The following is an 18,979-nucleotide window of genomic DNA, read 5'->3' on the forward strand; positions in this document are numbered from 1 at the left end:
ATTCTAGCTATTAAGAGACAAAATTCACCAAGACCTGCCCTCAACTGGCACCAACTTATCTCTAAACTCAGGAACCTTAGAAACAGCTGTAGAACCAGATATATGTTTAGACTGTTTTGCTTCCCTCGATCTTTACCAACTAACTTCAATAATTTCTTCATCTAAACCATCAACCTGCCTCTTAGACCCCATCCCGACTAGGCTGCTTAAAGAAGTTTTACCCTTAGTCAGCACTTCTCTACTAGATATTATCAATCTATCGTCATCAACAGGCTATGTACCACAGTACTTTAAAGTAGCTGGAAATAAACCTCTTCTGAAAAAGCCCAAACTTGATCCAGATGTTTTAGCCAACTATAGACCAAGAGATGTCCAACTGCAGACCTCCACTCTCAGTTTTTTACATCCCCACAGGATGTAACATGATGCGTTCTCGGTTGTTTCACTACTCCACACATCGCGACAGCGGTTGGTGACAGGTTAGCATTATCCAAAACATTAAGTAAAGTCTGAATGCATTGCTCTTGGTATATGTTCGCTGTCAACAGCTACCACTGTCAATATTGTACATCTAAATTACACAAATTACAGAATGTTACACGTGTGTAAGTTAGGTTATATTTCGTTCTACCTAGGTAATGTTATGCGGTATGAAGCTTCTGTGTGTTCGTTTTTGTAAAGCATTTTGCAAGGGTATAGGTTTGCATTTGTCTTAACATGTTGACAACACTCAGGTTAGTTATTTGTCCAAAAGAAGTTTGACCATTTAGAGACCATTTAGACTGTTTCGGTTTAGCTTTTCACAATTTACGTTAAACAGTGTGCAAAGACTTTGTTGGCTGTATGAATTGATCTTGGTTAAATTGAAGTTTATGTACTACGACAGTGTTTCTCAACCCTTTCCTGAAGAAAGTAATCCCCATTCCTGCATGATTTAATCTCTCCCTGCTTAAACACAGCTGATTGAAGCAGCTTCAGGATTCATAACGAGTTGATAGTTTGAATCAGCTGTTTTGGAGCAGTGAGATATTTAACACACACGGTTATTTAAACAGTTATCCAAATAAAGATACTACTCCTTACCCCAGCCAGAGTTGGCATATCCTAATTTGCGTGATTTACAGTGGATAGAAAAAGTCTACACACCCCTGTTAAAATAAATAAAGTTTCTTATGATGTAAAATAATGAGACAAAGATAAATCATGTCAGAACTTTTTCCACCCTTAATGTGACCTATAATGTGAACAATTCAATTGAAAAACAAATTGAAATCTTTGAGGGGGAAAAATTTAAAATTAAAACCTTCAAATAACCTGGTTGCAAAAGTGTGCACACCCTTAGACTAATACTTTGTTGAAGCACCTTTTTATTTTATTACAGCAGTCAGTCTTTTTGGGTAGGAGTCTATTAGCGTGGCACATCTTGACGTGGCAATATTTGCCCACTCTTTTTTATTTTATTTTTATTTTTTAACCTGTCCTGCCCAGCAGCCTGATATAGAGTATAATGACCTGGATAACATATTGTGCCAGACAGATATTACTTTAACAAGAGAGTATTAAAATACTCCTTTGTTTGTTTTATTATTTATTTAATTATGTATTGATTTGTCACCGGGCCGGACAGGGGGGCAGACACGGGGATGGGGGGGCACAAACAGACAGCACAGAGAAAGGACAAGACCTGTAAGAGAAGGGGGATGGAAGGTGGGGAAGCAACGAAAACCTGCAATAGAACAGAGAGGGGGGCTTGGGGAGGAGAAAAACAACAACAAATACAAACAAAAACAAACAATAAAAATAATAATAATAGTAAAAGACAACCAGCCGAACAGCAGCAATAAACAGCTGACATATTAAGACAACTAAGAGAACAATGAAAACAAGAAACAGTCACACACACTAAATAAGCAACACAGCACAGCCACGAGAGCTGGAATAATAATTAATTTAAATAAGTAACTGAAAGAAAGGCATCAGGAATAATTCTACCAGGGACAACCTAAATTTGTTTGTGTCTGTGTGTGTCTGTGTGCGTGTGGGTGAATGTGTCTGTATGTGTGTGTACATGTGTGTGCACATAAGCCTGTTAAAGAATGTAGTTGTTAGTGAGAGTGGGACGCCACGACTGTAACAAGCAGGCAAGAACCCCAGTAGCCAATAGGGGTGGGAGAAAGAAAAAGAATAAATCAAATCAAAATAAAAACACAAAAAAACAAAGACTCCTAGATGCACTGCGATGCAAACGCAGAAGACCCCGACCCAAATGCCAGTTGACAACGTAATGCCGACGGAACACAAAAAGCGTAACCCGCGGAAGAGCAGCGCCCGGACTGACCGCGGCGCGCACACAACATAGACCAGTGCTCCCCCCCCACCCAGCACCCCACCGCCGCGCAGCAAACAACCAAAATGCCCAAATGCCACGCAATCATCAACACCAATGCACAAGTGACGAGCCCAACGCACACCCTGCTCGAGCACGGCGACACCCAATGCCCAGCAGCCCCCCGCGAATCCCGTGTGCGAGGTCGGGCAAACGAGAGAGCAAACGGAACAACACGACAGCGAAAGCCAGCGGAGAGAAACACCAGCAGCAAGTCCCAGCCCGGCAGCAACCTCGCCGCGCAGGTCACCGTGCACCCGCCAATAAAAGTCCGCCGTCCCCCCAACCGCCGGAAAAAAACTAAGGCCGCTGGTGCCAGCCGACATCCCCCATGCCCAGTGCGCCCCCTGGCCGCCATGCAACACCAGCCAAACCAGCAACAAGGCAAAATCAACTAGCTCAGCTGCATGCCACCAACAACCCACCCACCCGTCAAGGGCAGAGAACTCCAGGCACAAACCCAGAACAAACCGGAGCGCAGCCCTGCCCCGCACCCACACTGCACATCCCGAAAAAATAACTATATACCTCAGTATCCAGAGGGGTCCAACAACTGGCCGAAATGGGGAAGCACGGATCCGAGGCCAACGAAGCAAAACAGGGACGCAAACAGGTCCCTCCAAGCCAACGAGGAGATGCCTCCCCCGGACTCCAATGCACAAACTAAACGCCCAGCAGCCATCCAGAGACCCTGCCCAGGGAAAAAGCATAATGCATCAAGATGCATCGACAATCGCCCCACAATCCAATCGCAATCGGATCAACCCGCGCTGAGACCCCCCACCCCCAGAAGCCAGGACACCCTGCGACCCCCCAAAGCGCAAAGGACCCCAGACCGCATGTCCCGGGGGAAGCTGTACCCCGCCCAAAGGAAGAATAGCAGAAAGCCGTGCCAGGAAGCTCCCTGCCGCCAGGGAGCGATAACATGGGAGAACCAGGCCAACGGTCCCCCAGCCCAGCCAGAGGCATCCCTCCCTACAGTGCAGGCAGTGACAGCAGCCCCCGAGGCTGATCTCATCCCCGGACAGGGGGACAACCCCCCCCAATCAAGCACCCCCAAGGAGGAGCACCAAAACCTACCCCTACAACACCGGCCATGCACCCCAGAGACTCCCGAATGCCCCCACCGTGAGAGAGCTGGCAGGGGGAAGCAGCGGGAGCCTCACCTCTGCTGAAGAGGGCCCAGGCGAGGAGAGGAGACAACGGGCCCCCAGGCCCAGGGACACGCCACCCGCCCAGAAATGAGCCACAAGCCACAAGCCCGAGTCCCCGGAACCCTAGGTCAAGGGCGGGCCCCCACGCCAGGGGAGCCCCGACCCCCCCCAGTCCACCCCAGATCAGGCAAGGCCGTCACCAACCCCACAGCACCCCCGACGCCCAGGGCTCCAGGGGTAGGACACGAGGCCAATGAGAATCTCCTCCACTCCTTCAACCCCTCTGCCTGCCTCTGTAAATGTATTGTTTTGTGTTGGATGCATGTCATGGATTGTGAAGTGTTGTATCGTGAAGTAAAGATAAGGTGTGTGGTAACTAAGGTGCAACTAAAATTGGAGGGTAGTTGTGACACAGGCACCCCACAACTGTCAGGTAGTGGAGCCTCCCATGGTGCCCCTCCCACCCCCCAAGCCATCTGTGTCTAATGTGTAATTAAAATTGAGGGGCAGGCAGTGAGGGAGGAAGAAGTGCGAGACCGCAATAAAGCAGCCCCACCCCCCAAACGCCCTGCAGGCTGCCCGCCCCCCAGAGTCCTAAGGGTGTATGTTGTGAGACATGACCAAAGGGGGAAAGGTGAAGGAGGTCATAGGGAGGCTAGAAGACCAGATTCCTGACTGGCCCCATCATTCATTCAGTCCCGTCCCCCACCCCCCTAAGCAGGAGGACGCCAGGTCCCTCCAGCCCCAGGGCTTATAGCAAGAGCACCCCAAAGTCAGCGACAACCCCGCCCATCCCCAGGACGGGCCCAGGGGGGTCCACAGCCCCCCCAGCGCGCAGACCCACCCCAGACCCAGAGGCCCCAAAGCCCCGTGCCCCAGACCCCCACACACTCCCGAGGCAGGTCAGTGCAGCCCCAACCCAAAGTCCAACAATCCCCCGTCCTCGCCGGGGCCCCTCCGGCAGCCCCACTGCCACCCCCCCACCTCACCGTTCCCCAACAATCAGGAGCACTCCGAGCACCACCAGGCCATCGGAGCTGGCACAACCCCCCCCCCCCTACAAGGGAGCAGGTCCGGAGCAGCAAGGACCCCGCCCAAGGACAGAACGGCCCACCCCCAGGAGGCAATGCCACTCAGGCCAGGTCAGGCCAGAAGACCCCCACCCCCTTCCCTTCCCTTCCTAGCAGCGAAGCATCCCACACACAAATCCCCACCGTCCCCAAAGAAAAGAGACAGCAATCACCCCGCGACAGCAGCAACAGCCCCTCAGCCCTAGGGAGTCAGCAGATGCACCTAGCCCCTAGGACTCAACACGACCACAATCCAGAGGGCCGCCACGCGACTGCGAAGCAACCATCGACACACCCCAAAGCACAATCCCTCCATACACAGGATCCCGGCACAACCACCAAGCATCCAGTTCGGGCACTAAAATCCAGAGGAGACACCCCCAACCAGCTCAAAAAGGACCAGCCCGCACCCCCAACCCACCCCGTCAACCCCTTCTTCCCGGTCCCCCACCCCTCCAACAACCAGTCGCCAGACCCCTCAGAGAACCGAAATGCAATTATCAGGATGCACAGCATGCACACAGGACAGGCCCACAGGACAGACACCAGCCCAGTCCAGGCCAGCACCCGATGCCCCCAACCCCCGACAAGCACGCAAGCCAATAATGACCTACAGATGAGCCAATCAACACTACCCCGCTACCAATCTAACTAGCGGCACACAACAGCCAAGTAATGCGCTGCACAGGAGAGATGCCAGCCGGCGCAAACCGCCCCCATCCCACCCGCAGCCAGAGAGACCACAGACCCCACCCACGGCTACACCGTGACCCACACTGCACGTTCACCACCGGACCGAAACCCACCACAAGCACCCCCCCCCACCAACCTCCACCGCCATGCCCGCCGCCTGCCCCCTCCCCCCAACCCGGACCCACACACAGGACACACAGAGAGGCAGCCAAGCACAGAGCGCCACAACATCCGCACAGCGCGCGAGTCAAAATCACCACCCTCGCACCGATACCAACAACCGCGCGACACCCAAGCAGAGTGGCTACCCACCCCGCAGCAACGGCACGCCGAATACAGGGCACCCTAGGCATCCCGAGCGCCGCACCACCGCCCCCCCGCCAACACCATGCCATCAACCAACATTTTAAAAAAAAAAAATTGAAAAAGTCCCCCACACCCGCACCGCAATGCATCTAAGAATCAACCCACCCCCAGACACACCTACCGGCCGTACGGGACCCTGACCAGCAAGGCAGTACACACCCACCCCCATTAAGTGATAAAGTTGATCAAGGGGGACCAGAGAGATTGGAATTGTGTCAATTTGTTTTCTTTTACAGCAGACATTTTCTCCATGCTAATGTGATCTATAAGGTGATTCCGATATTGGGTGATACTTTGGGTGATATATTCTTTTTGGCCTTCCAGTTCATGAGGATAGTTTTCTTGGCGATGCATAAGGCATGAAGCATGTATGATGTGTCAACCTCTATACTAATGTCACTTAGGTCCCCCAGCATGCAGAGTGATGGGGAAACTGGGACGGGGTAACTTAGCCATATCGATAGGTCTTCACATATCTTCTGCCAGAACTTTTGAACAGGTGTACATTGCCACATAGCATGCATGTAACTATCAGATATGTTACCTGAGCAGTTCCGGCAGATGTTTGACTGCATAAGACCCATTCTGAACATCCTTTGTCCAGTATAATGTGTTCTATGGAGAGTTTTATACTGTATAAGTTGTAGATTGGGATTTGTAGTCATTCTAAAGGTATTTAAACATATCTGCATCCAAAAGTTTTGGTCTGGACTAATGGATAGATCTGTCTCCCACTTTAAGAATGGGAGAGAGATTGAACTATCTGTTTTTAACAGTAACATGTATACTTTTGATTTGACTTTTGAACAGTTTTGGAGGCGAGAGTTTAAGAAAGTCTGTTATCGTTGGAGGTAAATCTAAGTCCATTATTTTATCCTTAAATCTAGCCTGAATTATGGAGACCCAGACCCAGATATTTTGATAAGTTCCCACCAAGCTGCCAAGGAAGTGCTTATCTTAAACGTTTTTAATGCTGGTATGACGTTTGATGTATGTTGTATGAACTGATGAATGGCATATCGGAAATTTTAATTTCCTTACAGAATGTTTGTTCTATGTCTATCCATGAGTGGTCCAGGGGGCTCTGATTGATCCATTTTGAGATATATTGTAGTCTATTGGACAGGAAGTAATGATAAAAATTTGGCAGTTCTAAACCACCACAGTCTTTTGCTTTTTGCATAGTTTTTAGACTGATTCGTGGGGGTTTATTTTTCCACAAAAATTTTGAGATGTTTGAGTCCAGTGATTTAAACCAGACAGCAGAGGGTTTGGTGGGTAACATTGAAAACAGGTAATTGATTTTAGGTAGGACCATCATTTTTATGGTGGAGACTTCCCATGAGTGATATAGGTAATGATGTCCACCGTACAAGGTCATCCTCTATTGATTTAAGTAAAGGCGTGTAGTTTAGCCATGTCAGTTCTGACAGCCTGGAGGAAATATTGACACCCAGATATTTAATATTCCCAGACTTTAGCGGTGTGGTAGATATACTCTGGAAATCACACTTTACAGGTAAAACTATGGATTTACTCCAGTTAATGGAGTAGTCCGAGTGTGATTGTCTCAGAAAGAGAAGTTTGTGAGTTTAGGAGGAAAAGTAATACATCATCTGCATAAAGGCTTATGTTGTGGTGTATATTTTCTGTTTGAATTCCTTTATTATTATTTTGTCTGATCGCAGCTGCTAGCGGTTCTATAAAAATAGCAAATAGCGAGGGAGAGAGTGGGCAACCCTGCCTGGTACCCCTCTGGAGACTAAAGCATGGAGAAGTATGATCATTTGTTTTGACAGAAGCTCTTGGGGAACTGTATAAGATTTTAATCCAATCTATGAAAGAGTTTCCAAATCCAAATTTATATAAAGTAGCGAATAGAAATTTCCAATTTACTCTGTCAAATGCTTTCTCTGCATCTAAAGAAACAACTGTAGTTTCCAGGTTATGAATAGTGGCATAGTCTATTACGTTAAGTAGCCTGCGTGTATTGTTGGTGGAGTGCCTGCCCTTAATAAATCCTGTTTGGTCAGAGTGTATTATACCAGGAGTGACCTTCTCTAGCCTTCTTGCTAGGGTTTTGCAGATGATTTTAAGATCTGCGTTAATAAGTGATATTGGGCGATAACTGGACGGGAGTTATATTATATTTGCCCACTCTTCTTTGCAAAAGTGCTCCAAATCTGTCAGATTGGCGAGGACATTGCCTGTGCACAGCCGTCTTCAGATCACCCCACAGATGTTCAATTGGATTCAGGTCTGGGCTCTGGCTGGGCCATTCCAGAACATTAATCTTCCTCTGGTGAAGCCATGCTTTTGTGGATTCGGATGTGTGCTTTGGGTCGTTGTCGTGCTGAAAGGTGAACTTCCTCTTCATCTTCAGCTTTCTAACCGACGCCTGAAGGTTTTGTGCCAAAATTGCCTGGTATTTGGAACTGTTCATAATTCCCTCCACCCTGACTAAGGCCCTGGTTCCAGCTGAAGAAAAACAGCCCCAAAGCATGATGCTGCCACCACCATGCTTCACTGTGGGTATGCTGTTCCTTGGGTGATGTGCAGTGTTGTTTTTGCGCCAAACATACCTTTTGGAATTATAGCCAAAAACTTCTACCTTGGTTTCATCAGACCATAACACATTTTCCCACATGCTTTTGGGGGACTTGATGTTTGTTTTTGCAAACTTCAGCCGTACTTGGATGTTTTTCTTTGTAAGAAAAGGCTTCCGTCTTGCCCGCCTTAACCCATAGCCCATTCATATGAAGAATACGGGAGATAGTTGTCACATGTACCACACAGACAATACTTTCCAGAAATTCCTGCAGTTCCTTTATTATTGCTGTAGGCCTCTTGGAAGTCTCCCTGACCAGTTTTCTTCTCGTCTTTCCATCAATTTTGGAGGGACGTCCAGTTCTTGGTAACGTCACAGCTGTGCCATATTTTCTCCACTTGATGATGACTGTCTTCACTGTGTTCCAAGGTATATCTAATGCTTTGGAAATTCTTTTGTACCCATCTCCTGACTTATATCTTTCAACAATGAGATCTCTATGATGCTTTGAAAGCTCTCTGCGGACCATGGCTTTTGCTCGGAGATGCAACTAAGAAAATATCAGAAAAATCCTACTAGAACAGCTGAACTTTATTTGTGATTAATCAGAGTCACTTTAAATGATGGCAGGGGTGTAATGACTTCTAGTTAACCTGAGTTTGAATGTGATTGGTTAATTCTGAACACAGCCACATCCCCAGTTATAAGAGGGTGTGCACACTTATGCAACCAGGTTATTGTAAGGTTATTATTTTTCATTTTTCCCTCTCAGTTTGTTTTTCTATTGAATTGTTCACATTATGGGTCACATTATAGGTGGAAAAGGTTCTGACACGATTTATCTTTGACTCATTATCTTACATCATAAGAACCTGGCATTTTAACAGGGGTGTGTAGATTTTTTCTATCCACTGTAGATGTACAAATATTGATAGTGGTACATATTTTGATGGAACATGCCAAGACCCATGCATTTAGACTTTTTAAAAAATGTTTTGGATAATGCAAATCAGTCACTGCTGCCAACTCCTTTTCTAACTGTGTAATCTCTGTGTGTATAGTGAATAAGTATTATTACAGTAGGCTATTGTCTCCATTCATTTTTAAAAAGTGGATATTTACAAAATTCTCAATACAGGTATACATGTTGTATTGCATGTGTGTTCATTTTTACGGATTGTACAGTTTGATAGTCCACATAGTCCAGCAGGGTTCTAGTTACGGTCCAGAAGGAGGGCCTGAGCTCTTATTGAAGCAGTAAAATCATGCATCTGTGGGGGTCAGTAATTCATTTACTAACAACCATTATTTTTAATCACAAATGAACATTATATTAATAAGATAAACACACTAAAATAAACACGTCTTCCAAATGAACTATGCTGCTCACCGCATGAATGTCATTACGGCATGATTAATAATAATTAATATGATACCATAAAGGGCGGGTTAGTGTCTCTCCTTTAACAGTAGTCTTTGTTGGTTTATTTCAGGATTTTAAAACTTAAACTGCAGTATCACACACATCTGGGGCAAGTAGTGGGCTGCTGTGTGAAAGAGAAAGTGTTGACAACGTAATGAACAATGGGTCTCTGTCCAGGCTTCTATTATTTATGTATTAACCCTGCCGGTAACGTCCGTTATACTACAGACTCCCACGAAGCTCAAATTGTAGTCCTCTTAAATTCAGCTAATTGCAGTAAAATGCCATAGTATATTACTCTTCAAAGGAAAATTATGAATAAGAAGTGTGTGTGTGTGTTTCTTTTAAGATGACTGGAAGAGAGGCTAAGTTACACTCTTATCAACAACGATGTTTTTCTGTGAATGGATGTGGCTAGCTGTCTGGACGGAAGTAACGTCATATTTTGACAATAGCTAAATAAATAATGCCTGTAAAAAAAGATACTGTTACTAGTTGAATGATATACAGTGGGCTTTGTTGCTAGTAGAATAGGCTCAAATCAATATGCTATATTTAAGAAATTAGCCTGCTAGTTTCCCGTTACAATGTTGAGTAAATAATTAAATATAAATCAACGACAAAAACCTCCCCCTATGTCTACGTGATTAAACTTTATCATTTTTGAATGTGTTTCCTGTCAAATCGCACATTTTGTAGTTTTTGCGTGTATTTCCTGTCCTGACTGGCCTGACAGAGGAGGTCTGCAGTTGGATCCTCCTGTATAGACCTATATCTAACCTTCCATTTCTCTCTAAGATCCTGGAGAAAGCAGTCGCCAAACAGCTGTGTGACTTTCTACAGAGCAATAGTTTATTTGAGGATTTTCAGTCAGGATTTAGAGTTCATCATAGCACAGAGACAGCATTGGTGAAAATTACTAACGACCTCCTTATTGCATCAGACAAAGGACTTGTCTCTGACAAAAACTCTGCAAATTCAGATAAGAATTCAGAGTACGGGCCAGGTGCTCGGTACACTATAACGAAGAGAATTGGTTGCAGTGATCCAAGTTTCCAACTTGGGTGTGAAAGACCAAGAACAAGGCTTTCAAATGAGTTATAATTTAGTTTAGGTTTAGAGCTGATTAGTAGGCTAGAGTCAAAGATAGCTGCAACTCCACCTCCTCGGCCTGTGCCTCGAGGAATGTGAGTATTAATATGACTGGGAGGGGTGGATTCATTTAGGCTAACATATTCTCCATCAGCCAGGTTTCAGTAAGACAAAATAAATCAGTATCATAATCTGATATTAGTTCATTTACTAGTACACCTTTAGAAGAGAGAGATCTGATGTCCACATTTAATTTTCCTATGAGGTTGCACTATTGCTCTTGTGGTTTTAATTTTTATGAGGTTTTTATGTACAGCTCCTCTTCTGTTTACCTTTGATTTAAATAATTTCGATGGTCGGGGGGCAGACACCGTCACTATAGGATTTTCACTAAGTAACTCCTGAAATGGAGGAGCAGAGAAGTGTGTTAGACTGCGACTCTGCGTAGGGTCCTATTACAGAGACTGTAACATTTCATTGGCATTAAAGGAACCGCTCTAAGCTGGTTTAAGTCCTATTTATCAGATCGATTTCAGTTTGTACATGTTAACGATGAGTCCTCCATGCACGCCAAAGTTAGTCATGGAGTTCCTCAAGGATCTGTCCTCGGACCAATCCTGTTCACTTTATATACGCTTCCTTTAGGCAATGTTATCAGGAAATATACCATAAACTTTCATTGTTATGCAGATGATACTCAATCAAGTCAGATGAAACTAATCAGTTAGCTAAACTTCAAATGTGCCTTCAGGATGTTAAAACCTGGATGACCTGTAATGTACTAATGTTGGGCCCAAGCACCTCCGTGACGCATTATCTAAAGATATAGTTTCCCTTGATGGCATCGCCCTGGCCTCCAGCACCACTGTGAGGAATCTTGGAGTTATTTTTGATCAGGACATGTCGTTTAAGTCTCAAGGACTGCCTTTTTTCACCTGCGTAATATTGCGAAAATCAGGAACATCCTGTCTAAAAATGTTGCAGAAAAACTAGTCCATGCATTTGTTACTTCTAGGCTGGATTACTGCAATTCCTTATTATCAGGCTGCTCGAAAAAGTCCATTAAGACTCTTCAGCTGATCCAGAATGCTGCAGCACGTGTTCTGACACGAACCAGGAAAAGAGATCATATTTCTCCTGTTTTAGCTTCTCTGCATTGGCTTCCAGTAAAATCCAGAATAGAATTTAAAATCATTCTTCTTACCTACAAAGCTCTTAATGGTCAGGCACCATCTTATCTTAAAGAGCTCATAGTACCTTACTACCCCATCAGAGCACTGCGCTCCCAGAATGCAGGGTTACATGTGGTTCCTAGAGTCTCCAAAAGTAGACTAGGAGCCAGAGCGTTCAGCTATCAAGCTCCTCTCCTGTGGAACCAGGTTCCAGTTTGGGTTCAGGAGGCAGACACCATCTCCACATTTAAGAGTAGGCTTAAGACTTTCCTCTTTGATAAAGCTTATAGTTAGGGCTGGCTCTGGTGAGTCCTGAACCATCCCTTAGTTATGCTGCTATAGGCCTAGACTGCTGGGGGATTTCCCATGATGCACTGAACTCCTCTCTCCTCTACTTTCTCTCCCTCTGTATGCAACCTCATCACATTAATGCATTATACCATTATTCATTCAGTCTATAGCAACATTACCTTTACTGTCTGCTCCCCCCTACCCCCCATCCCTCTTTCCCTCTTTATGGCTCTCTCTCTCTCTCTCTCTCTCTCTCTCTCTCTCTCTCTCAGATGGCCGCCCACCTTTAGTCATGGTTCTGCTCGAGGTTTCAGACTCTTAAAAGGAAGTTTTTCCTTGTGTGACGGCCCCAGTTTTGGGCCCTCTCTTGTTGTTTGTATCTTGCTGTGTTTTGTCCCTTTAATCCAGGTAATTGGATTGATATTATAACACTTAATATTTAATTTAGAACATTCTTCACTTGACTAACTATATTTCTTATTTATACATTTTTGTTGAAACAATATTATTGGGATATAACTTTGCTATGCAAGATTAAAGTAATGACATGAACCACACCTGATTTGCGGAACGTAATTTGCCTTATACATACAGTACAACCATAACCTAATATTTTCACATTGTTTGGCATTTTTACCGTTTTCCTGAATGACCTTTTGCAGAGAAGAGGACTTTCAGAGATTGCTGACTGTAACTAGCTATCTACTCACATAAGAACATATTTCTACATCCGTTCACATGTAGAACAAGTTCTACTATGTGATAGTATGTATTTCTATGAATTTAAATGCATGCAAATATACTTTACTTTGCCCTTTAGTTTATGTTTACCATTTACAATATGTTCTTCCCTGGGAGCTGCCATTGTTGCGTGACGTCATTCCAGCGCTTCTCCTGAAGTCGGGGTAGATATTGGACTAATCCCAATGTCCCCCCTCAACCCTAAGCCCTGAACCCTCACACTTTACTGTAGTCTCTTGGAAAGTGATTGAGTGCAAGAGGCTGTGAGGGCTCACAATGCTGTAAACAGGAACGGGACAGCCCTTTATCACTTTATCACGTTATCAATTTTTTCGCCCAATTTTTCAGTTTTTTATTTGTTAAAAAAGTTTGAAATATCCAATAAATTTCGATCCACTTCATGATTGTGTCCCACTTGTTGTTGGTTCTTCACGAAAAATTACAGTTTTATATCTTTATGTTTGAAGCCTGCAATGTGGCAAAAGGTCGAAAAGTTCAAGGGGGCCGAATACTTTCGCAAGGCACTGTATTCCCATCCCAGCACCGACACTCCATAGAAACAGTTACATAAACAGTAAATATCCAAGCATTCAACTACAGGCAGTGTGTACATCAGAGATGATCTTCCTTGATGTGTACACTGGTTGGCCAGGGTCTGTGCACGATGCCAGGGTCTATCAAAACAGCCCATTCCCTTTATATGTAAATGCTCCGTATTTGTATAGCGCCTTTCTAGTCTTTTCAACCACTCAAAGTGCTTTTACACTACATCTGCATTAACCATTCACACACATTCATACACTGGCGGAACAGCCGCCAGGGGCAATTCGCGGTTCACTATCTTGCCCAAGGACACTTCGACATGCAGCTTGGGGGAGCCGGGATTGAACTGCCGACCTTCCGATTAACGTCCAACCTGCTCTACCCTCTGATGAAGATCCTAAGTGTAAAGACAAATAGATCAAACCAGGTAGTCTCAAAATATGAGTTATCAAGGCAACACTTTCCTCCAACAAGTAGGCCTACATTTTGCCATTTCTATATGGATTCAAACATGTCTGCATACTGTAAATGAGAGTTGTGTGCAAACAAAGCTACTTCCAACATCCAGTACCCCAAGCTTAGTTACCAGAGACACAAAAGCCATCTTTAATATAAAGTTGTTAACAACACTAACTGCCACTTTTTATACAACATGATTTGTGATAGGACTGTGGGTGATTGTGATCAATGAATTATTAAATAAGAACCTCACTATTACTATCCAATGTATCTTAGAAATCCATGTAGATGTGTGCTGTTGTGCTACTTAATATAACATATCACATGACATGGGAAAGTTCACCGGCAAATGAGGACACAATGTGGACTGGATCCACACTGGGATCATCCGCCAAGTGGTCCTCCATTGGAGTGAAAAAGACCCAGCTTCTGGCACCACTCAGTCTTCTTTTTGTTGTCCAGTATAGTTTTGTATCTAAGAATGGAAACCCAGGCATAGTAAATGTATTCGAGGTGCTCTACTCAAATGCTGACAGAGAAACTGTATAGATCCCCAAGGGTTGTGACATTGTTGCTGTAGCAGTTCACATAAATCACAAAACACTTATCTTTACACAATAGATGAGGTAAGTCTAGATGCACCATATTTCCAAGTCTAGATACATACAACTACTATTGGATGAAATAAGTACAGTAGAAGTAAAATTGGCCCTGGCTCTAACTGTGCAAATTATATATAATATGTTCATTGTACATTTCTACTCATACTAGTACCACAACCAACCTGTTTTAGCTGCCTGAACTTATTGTCACAAGCATCTGCTCCGAAATCATAGCCTTTGATTAGCATTCCAGCAGCTACTTTCCTCCACACTTCCACTTTCTTTAAAATGGGAGACTGGAAGTCTTCAGTAATTTCCTTACGAGACTAATTAGAAGCAAGGTTGCTTCATGCGTCCAAGGCTTTGCATCTGTAGCACAGATGTACATTTTAGTCACAGAATAAATATCAATGCTGAAATTGTGTTCAAAAATTCAACTTAAAAGCTACATTTAGGAAATTGCTGGAGACAACTATGACTGAAAAACGTGTAGGCCTAGTGGAGTTTGAGCATGCTCCAAAGGGATTGCTTACACACAAAGGGGAGAACACACATTTTAATAATGGAGCTGATTATATGAACAGGTATACTATAATGTTGCTTTAAAATAGAGACAATGAGTGTTAGAAGGAATCAACACATACAATGGCCTACATTAAGATTAAAAACTTACTAGCTTATTCTGTTAAAAACGTGACTATGAAATACTTACAACAAACATGTCTTCTAATATCTTCAGTTGATGTGAATAAGTAACATCTGCCGCATTTATAGAGCACATTTAACACTACACCACACCAAGAAATGCAATTCAAGTTCTATACTAATAAAAATATAACATCCACTGTTATTCATAATTTACTCTTATTAATTCACTCTTCATTAGTGTTAAAACTTTTCATTGACTCCTGCAAATGCTAAAATTCAATAATATTTACTCACCGTAAGTGTTATTCTTGCAAAACACCTTGTTGAAATAAAAATCTAAATAACTACTTTCTAGTGTTTCACAATTTTCTACTTTAGCATGTTGAGCTTACATTTAAAACAAGGAAAACTTTTAATGTTTGCAGGGGGAAAAAAAACAACAACCACCATGTAACCATCCATGTAATCCATACAATTTATTAAAAATAAAAACATCTACCCTCAAGGGTGTTTCAGTGTGACAGCTCCTTTAGCACTCACTATTAAACTGCACATTCATTTTAAATACTGAAATTGTTGTTAAAAGACATGGTACATGTAAAATCTCTCTTAATAATGAAAATGTTTGTTTAAAGTACATTGCAGGGGAGAATTGTAGCCCATAACAAACGTCATTATCATGCCATCATTTGGAATCTACCAATCAACTCTAACCAAAATCTACCAAATAAGCCCTGAGAGAGTTGTGATGCCAAAGTGTGCCTGCTCCTGTTTGTGTTGAATGTGTCTCACAAGATTTTAGAGTGAGAATTGTCTTTGAGATTTCAGCTTCCCGTTAAAAACAGAATGTCTCCTGGAAGCCATCTACTGCACTGATTAAAAACTTTCTGAACCTACAAGTCATTTCAACACAAAAATAAGTGAAAATGGGGCCCAGGTTTCAAAATACTGAGATCATCCTTTAACAAGAACAAGAACAACAACTGTTGCTGTGAGGAGCCAGTCAGAGCTATCTTCGCCTTGATGATACGACCTCCACCAGGTTTCTTGGTCAGTGCAGACTCAATTAACTATGAAAGGAGTAGAAGACAAGACAATATTCAGTAATAATAAATAATCACGAACAACTTACAGTAAATTCAATTACAGAAATAGCTACCAATCAAAAAACTGTGCACAGGAGGCTCTCACAATAAATCTCATCCAGGATGACTAGATCATCCGAGCCACAAGATGAAACTTACAGTGCTGACTTGGTTACATCATCAAGCAGTGGCCTGGTGGACTGGGAAGAGCTGGAAGAGGTTGTCCCCTTGGAATCTAAGTGTAGTTCAGGAGAGAGAGGGAGGAGAGAAGAAATAAATACCATTTGTTGGTTTTTCACAACTAAAGTGTAACTGGGTCTTAGTCATAATCCATGGACTATGGTGAAAGAAATGGGAATCAAGTTTACCGTTGTCAGATCTGATAGTAAATACACCAGCGTTGGGTTGCTGTGCTACTTCTTCAGAGACGTAGACCAGCTGGGATGGAGAACTCGATGAAAGCTTAGGGAAAAAACACAAACTGAGTCATCCCACATGAAATGCTCAAGATAACCAAAGGCTATACCCCGAAACACCCTCAGTGATACCTTTTGACCGTGACACTAATCAACTGGTCACGACAAATCACTGGTAAAAACATGATATTGCCATATAACTCACAATTAGCGTTGGAATTATTATATTAGAACTTCATATTTAAATTTCACTGAATAAACTATTAAATATATCACTATGTGAAAGAAACTGGGGTCTGTAACAAAACAAATATGGACTTCTTAAATCTCAAGAACAAGATTTGTAGGCCAGAGCATTTCATGATGCAGTTTTCTGTTATCAAAAAAAAATAAAGGGGGGGTGACCGCGACATGAACCGAACCGTGGCTCAAAAATCGAGGTCTGAACCGATCCGTGGATTTGGTGTATCGTTACACCCTGTGTGTGTGTGTGTGTGTGTATATATACTGTATAATATTTAACTTATTACCATTACCACAACAGACACAGTTACTGCTCTCTGACGTACTGACTTCAAACCAGCGTTCACAACCGCAGCCTGTAACACTTCATTAGTCTGTAAACTATTAGTCGTCATTAACATTACGATTATTATCATTAACACTACTGTATATATCTGTACCATTATTCATTCAATCCATAGCAACATCACCTTTACTGACTGTACCTCTGTGTGGATATTGTGTAGGCTACTTCCTCCCCTTTCTCTCTCTCTCTCCTTCCAACCCTCTCTCTTTCTCTCTGTTCCTCTCTCTTGCTAACTGGTGATAGTCCCAGATGTGTCACAGGTGTGGCTTCAGGATCCACTGACTGCAAACGTCCCAAAAACTTTGTTTATCTCCGTAATGTATCGTTCTATAGATACAGGTGAAACTCGAAAAATTGGCATATCATGCAAGAGTTCATTTATTTCAGTAATTCAGCTTAAAAGGTGAAACTAATATATTCTATAGACTCATTACATGCAAAGTGAGATATTTCAAGCCTTTATTTGATATAATTTCGATGATTATTGCATACAGCTTATGAAAACCCCAAATTCTAAATCTCAGAAAATTAGAATATTACATGAAATCAATAAAATAAAGGATTAAATGTCAGCCCTCTGAAAAGTATAATCATGCATATGTACTCAGTACTTGGTTTGGGCCCCTTTTGCATTTACTGCCTCAATGCGGTGTAGCATGGATGCTATCAACCTGTGGCACTGCTGAGGTGTTATGGAAGACCAGGATGCTTAGCGGCCTTCAGCTCTTCTGCATTGTTCGCTCTCATGTCTTTCATCTTTCTCTTGGCTTAAGCTGTAGCCCCGGGCCAGTTTAAGACCGCGTTTTGGTGCCATCACTAATAACATTAGCTTTCTTATTCATCATGTTTCAAGTTACATCAGTTTTAAATGACACTCTTGAGACATATGAGGTCTGCATTAAAGCACAAGCTAGACCGGAAAACGTTAGCTGTATTTAATGTTATGCTCCGGAATTTTTGGGTTTTGAGAAACTTGGAACCTGATCCTATAGAAAGCTAAAGTCATTAAGTTATGTTAAGGACCTGCTGCTGGAGCATCAGTTGTTATGTTGCATTAAATTATTTTTTAAATTGAAATATAGTTTAGCACGTTGGATTAAGTTAAGGCTTTTTACTTTTGCTCATCCATTTAATGGCACATTGGAGCTAACATTAGCCATCAACTCTTTCACGTTAGCCCTTCAGAATTCTGTGTTTTAAAACATACAACCGAGCAGAGTAGGTGGACATCAATATTCTACATTGCTGCTTCTATTGAAATGCAAAACAATGAATTAATAAGTCATTTAGACACACTTACCACAGACTTTTGACGAGGAAAATGGGCAGTAAAAAATCCGGTTGGTTGAAGGTTGAAATCAGTGAGAAGGAGTTGGGCGGCCTTCCCAGAGTAAAAAAAAAAGTCTTTTAACTACGAAAAACTACACCAACAGTGGAAGAATCTTACTCTAGCTGTTGTTGTATTAACCATGGAAGAATCCATGTAGGTCGACACTGCATATCTTTTTTTTTTCTTCTTCTTTAGGGTTTAATGGCGGTTGGCAAACCAGTTTAACGGTGCATTACCCCCACAAGCTGGACTGGAGTGTGGAACGAGAGATTAGGCAGGAAATAAATGAAATAAACAAAACAAAAAAAAAAAACCCAAAGAAAAAAAAAAACCAAACAAACATAAACATAAATTAAATTCTTTTTCCTAAC

General features: G+C 43.0%; 1 long non-coding RNA gene across 1 annotated transcript; it reads right to left on the reverse strand.

The window, feature by feature from the left end:
- Window positions 1-15,639: 15,639 nt before the first annotated feature.
- On the reverse strand, window positions 15,640-18,909 carry LOC119903511. Its single transcript, XR_005444526.1, has 4 exons — window positions 18,579-18,909; window positions 16,642-16,735; window positions 16,433-16,508; window positions 15,640-16,258 (listed from the first exon to the last, which is right to left on the reverse strand). It is a non-coding gene; the product is annotated as an uncharacterized LOC119903511 (long non-coding RNA).
- Between the last annotated feature and the right edge of the window lie 70 nt (window positions 18,910-18,979).

The sequence above is a fragment of the Micropterus salmoides genome, unplaced genomic scaffold (genome assembly GCF_014851395.1).
Source record: "Micropterus salmoides isolate LMB-PRFRI ecotype aquatic unplaced genomic scaffold, ASM1485139v1 Ms_hic_scaffold_15, whole genome shotgun sequence".
NCBI classification, from domain to species: domain Eukaryota; kingdom Metazoa; phylum Chordata; class Actinopteri; order Centrarchiformes; family Centrarchidae; genus Micropterus; species Micropterus salmoides.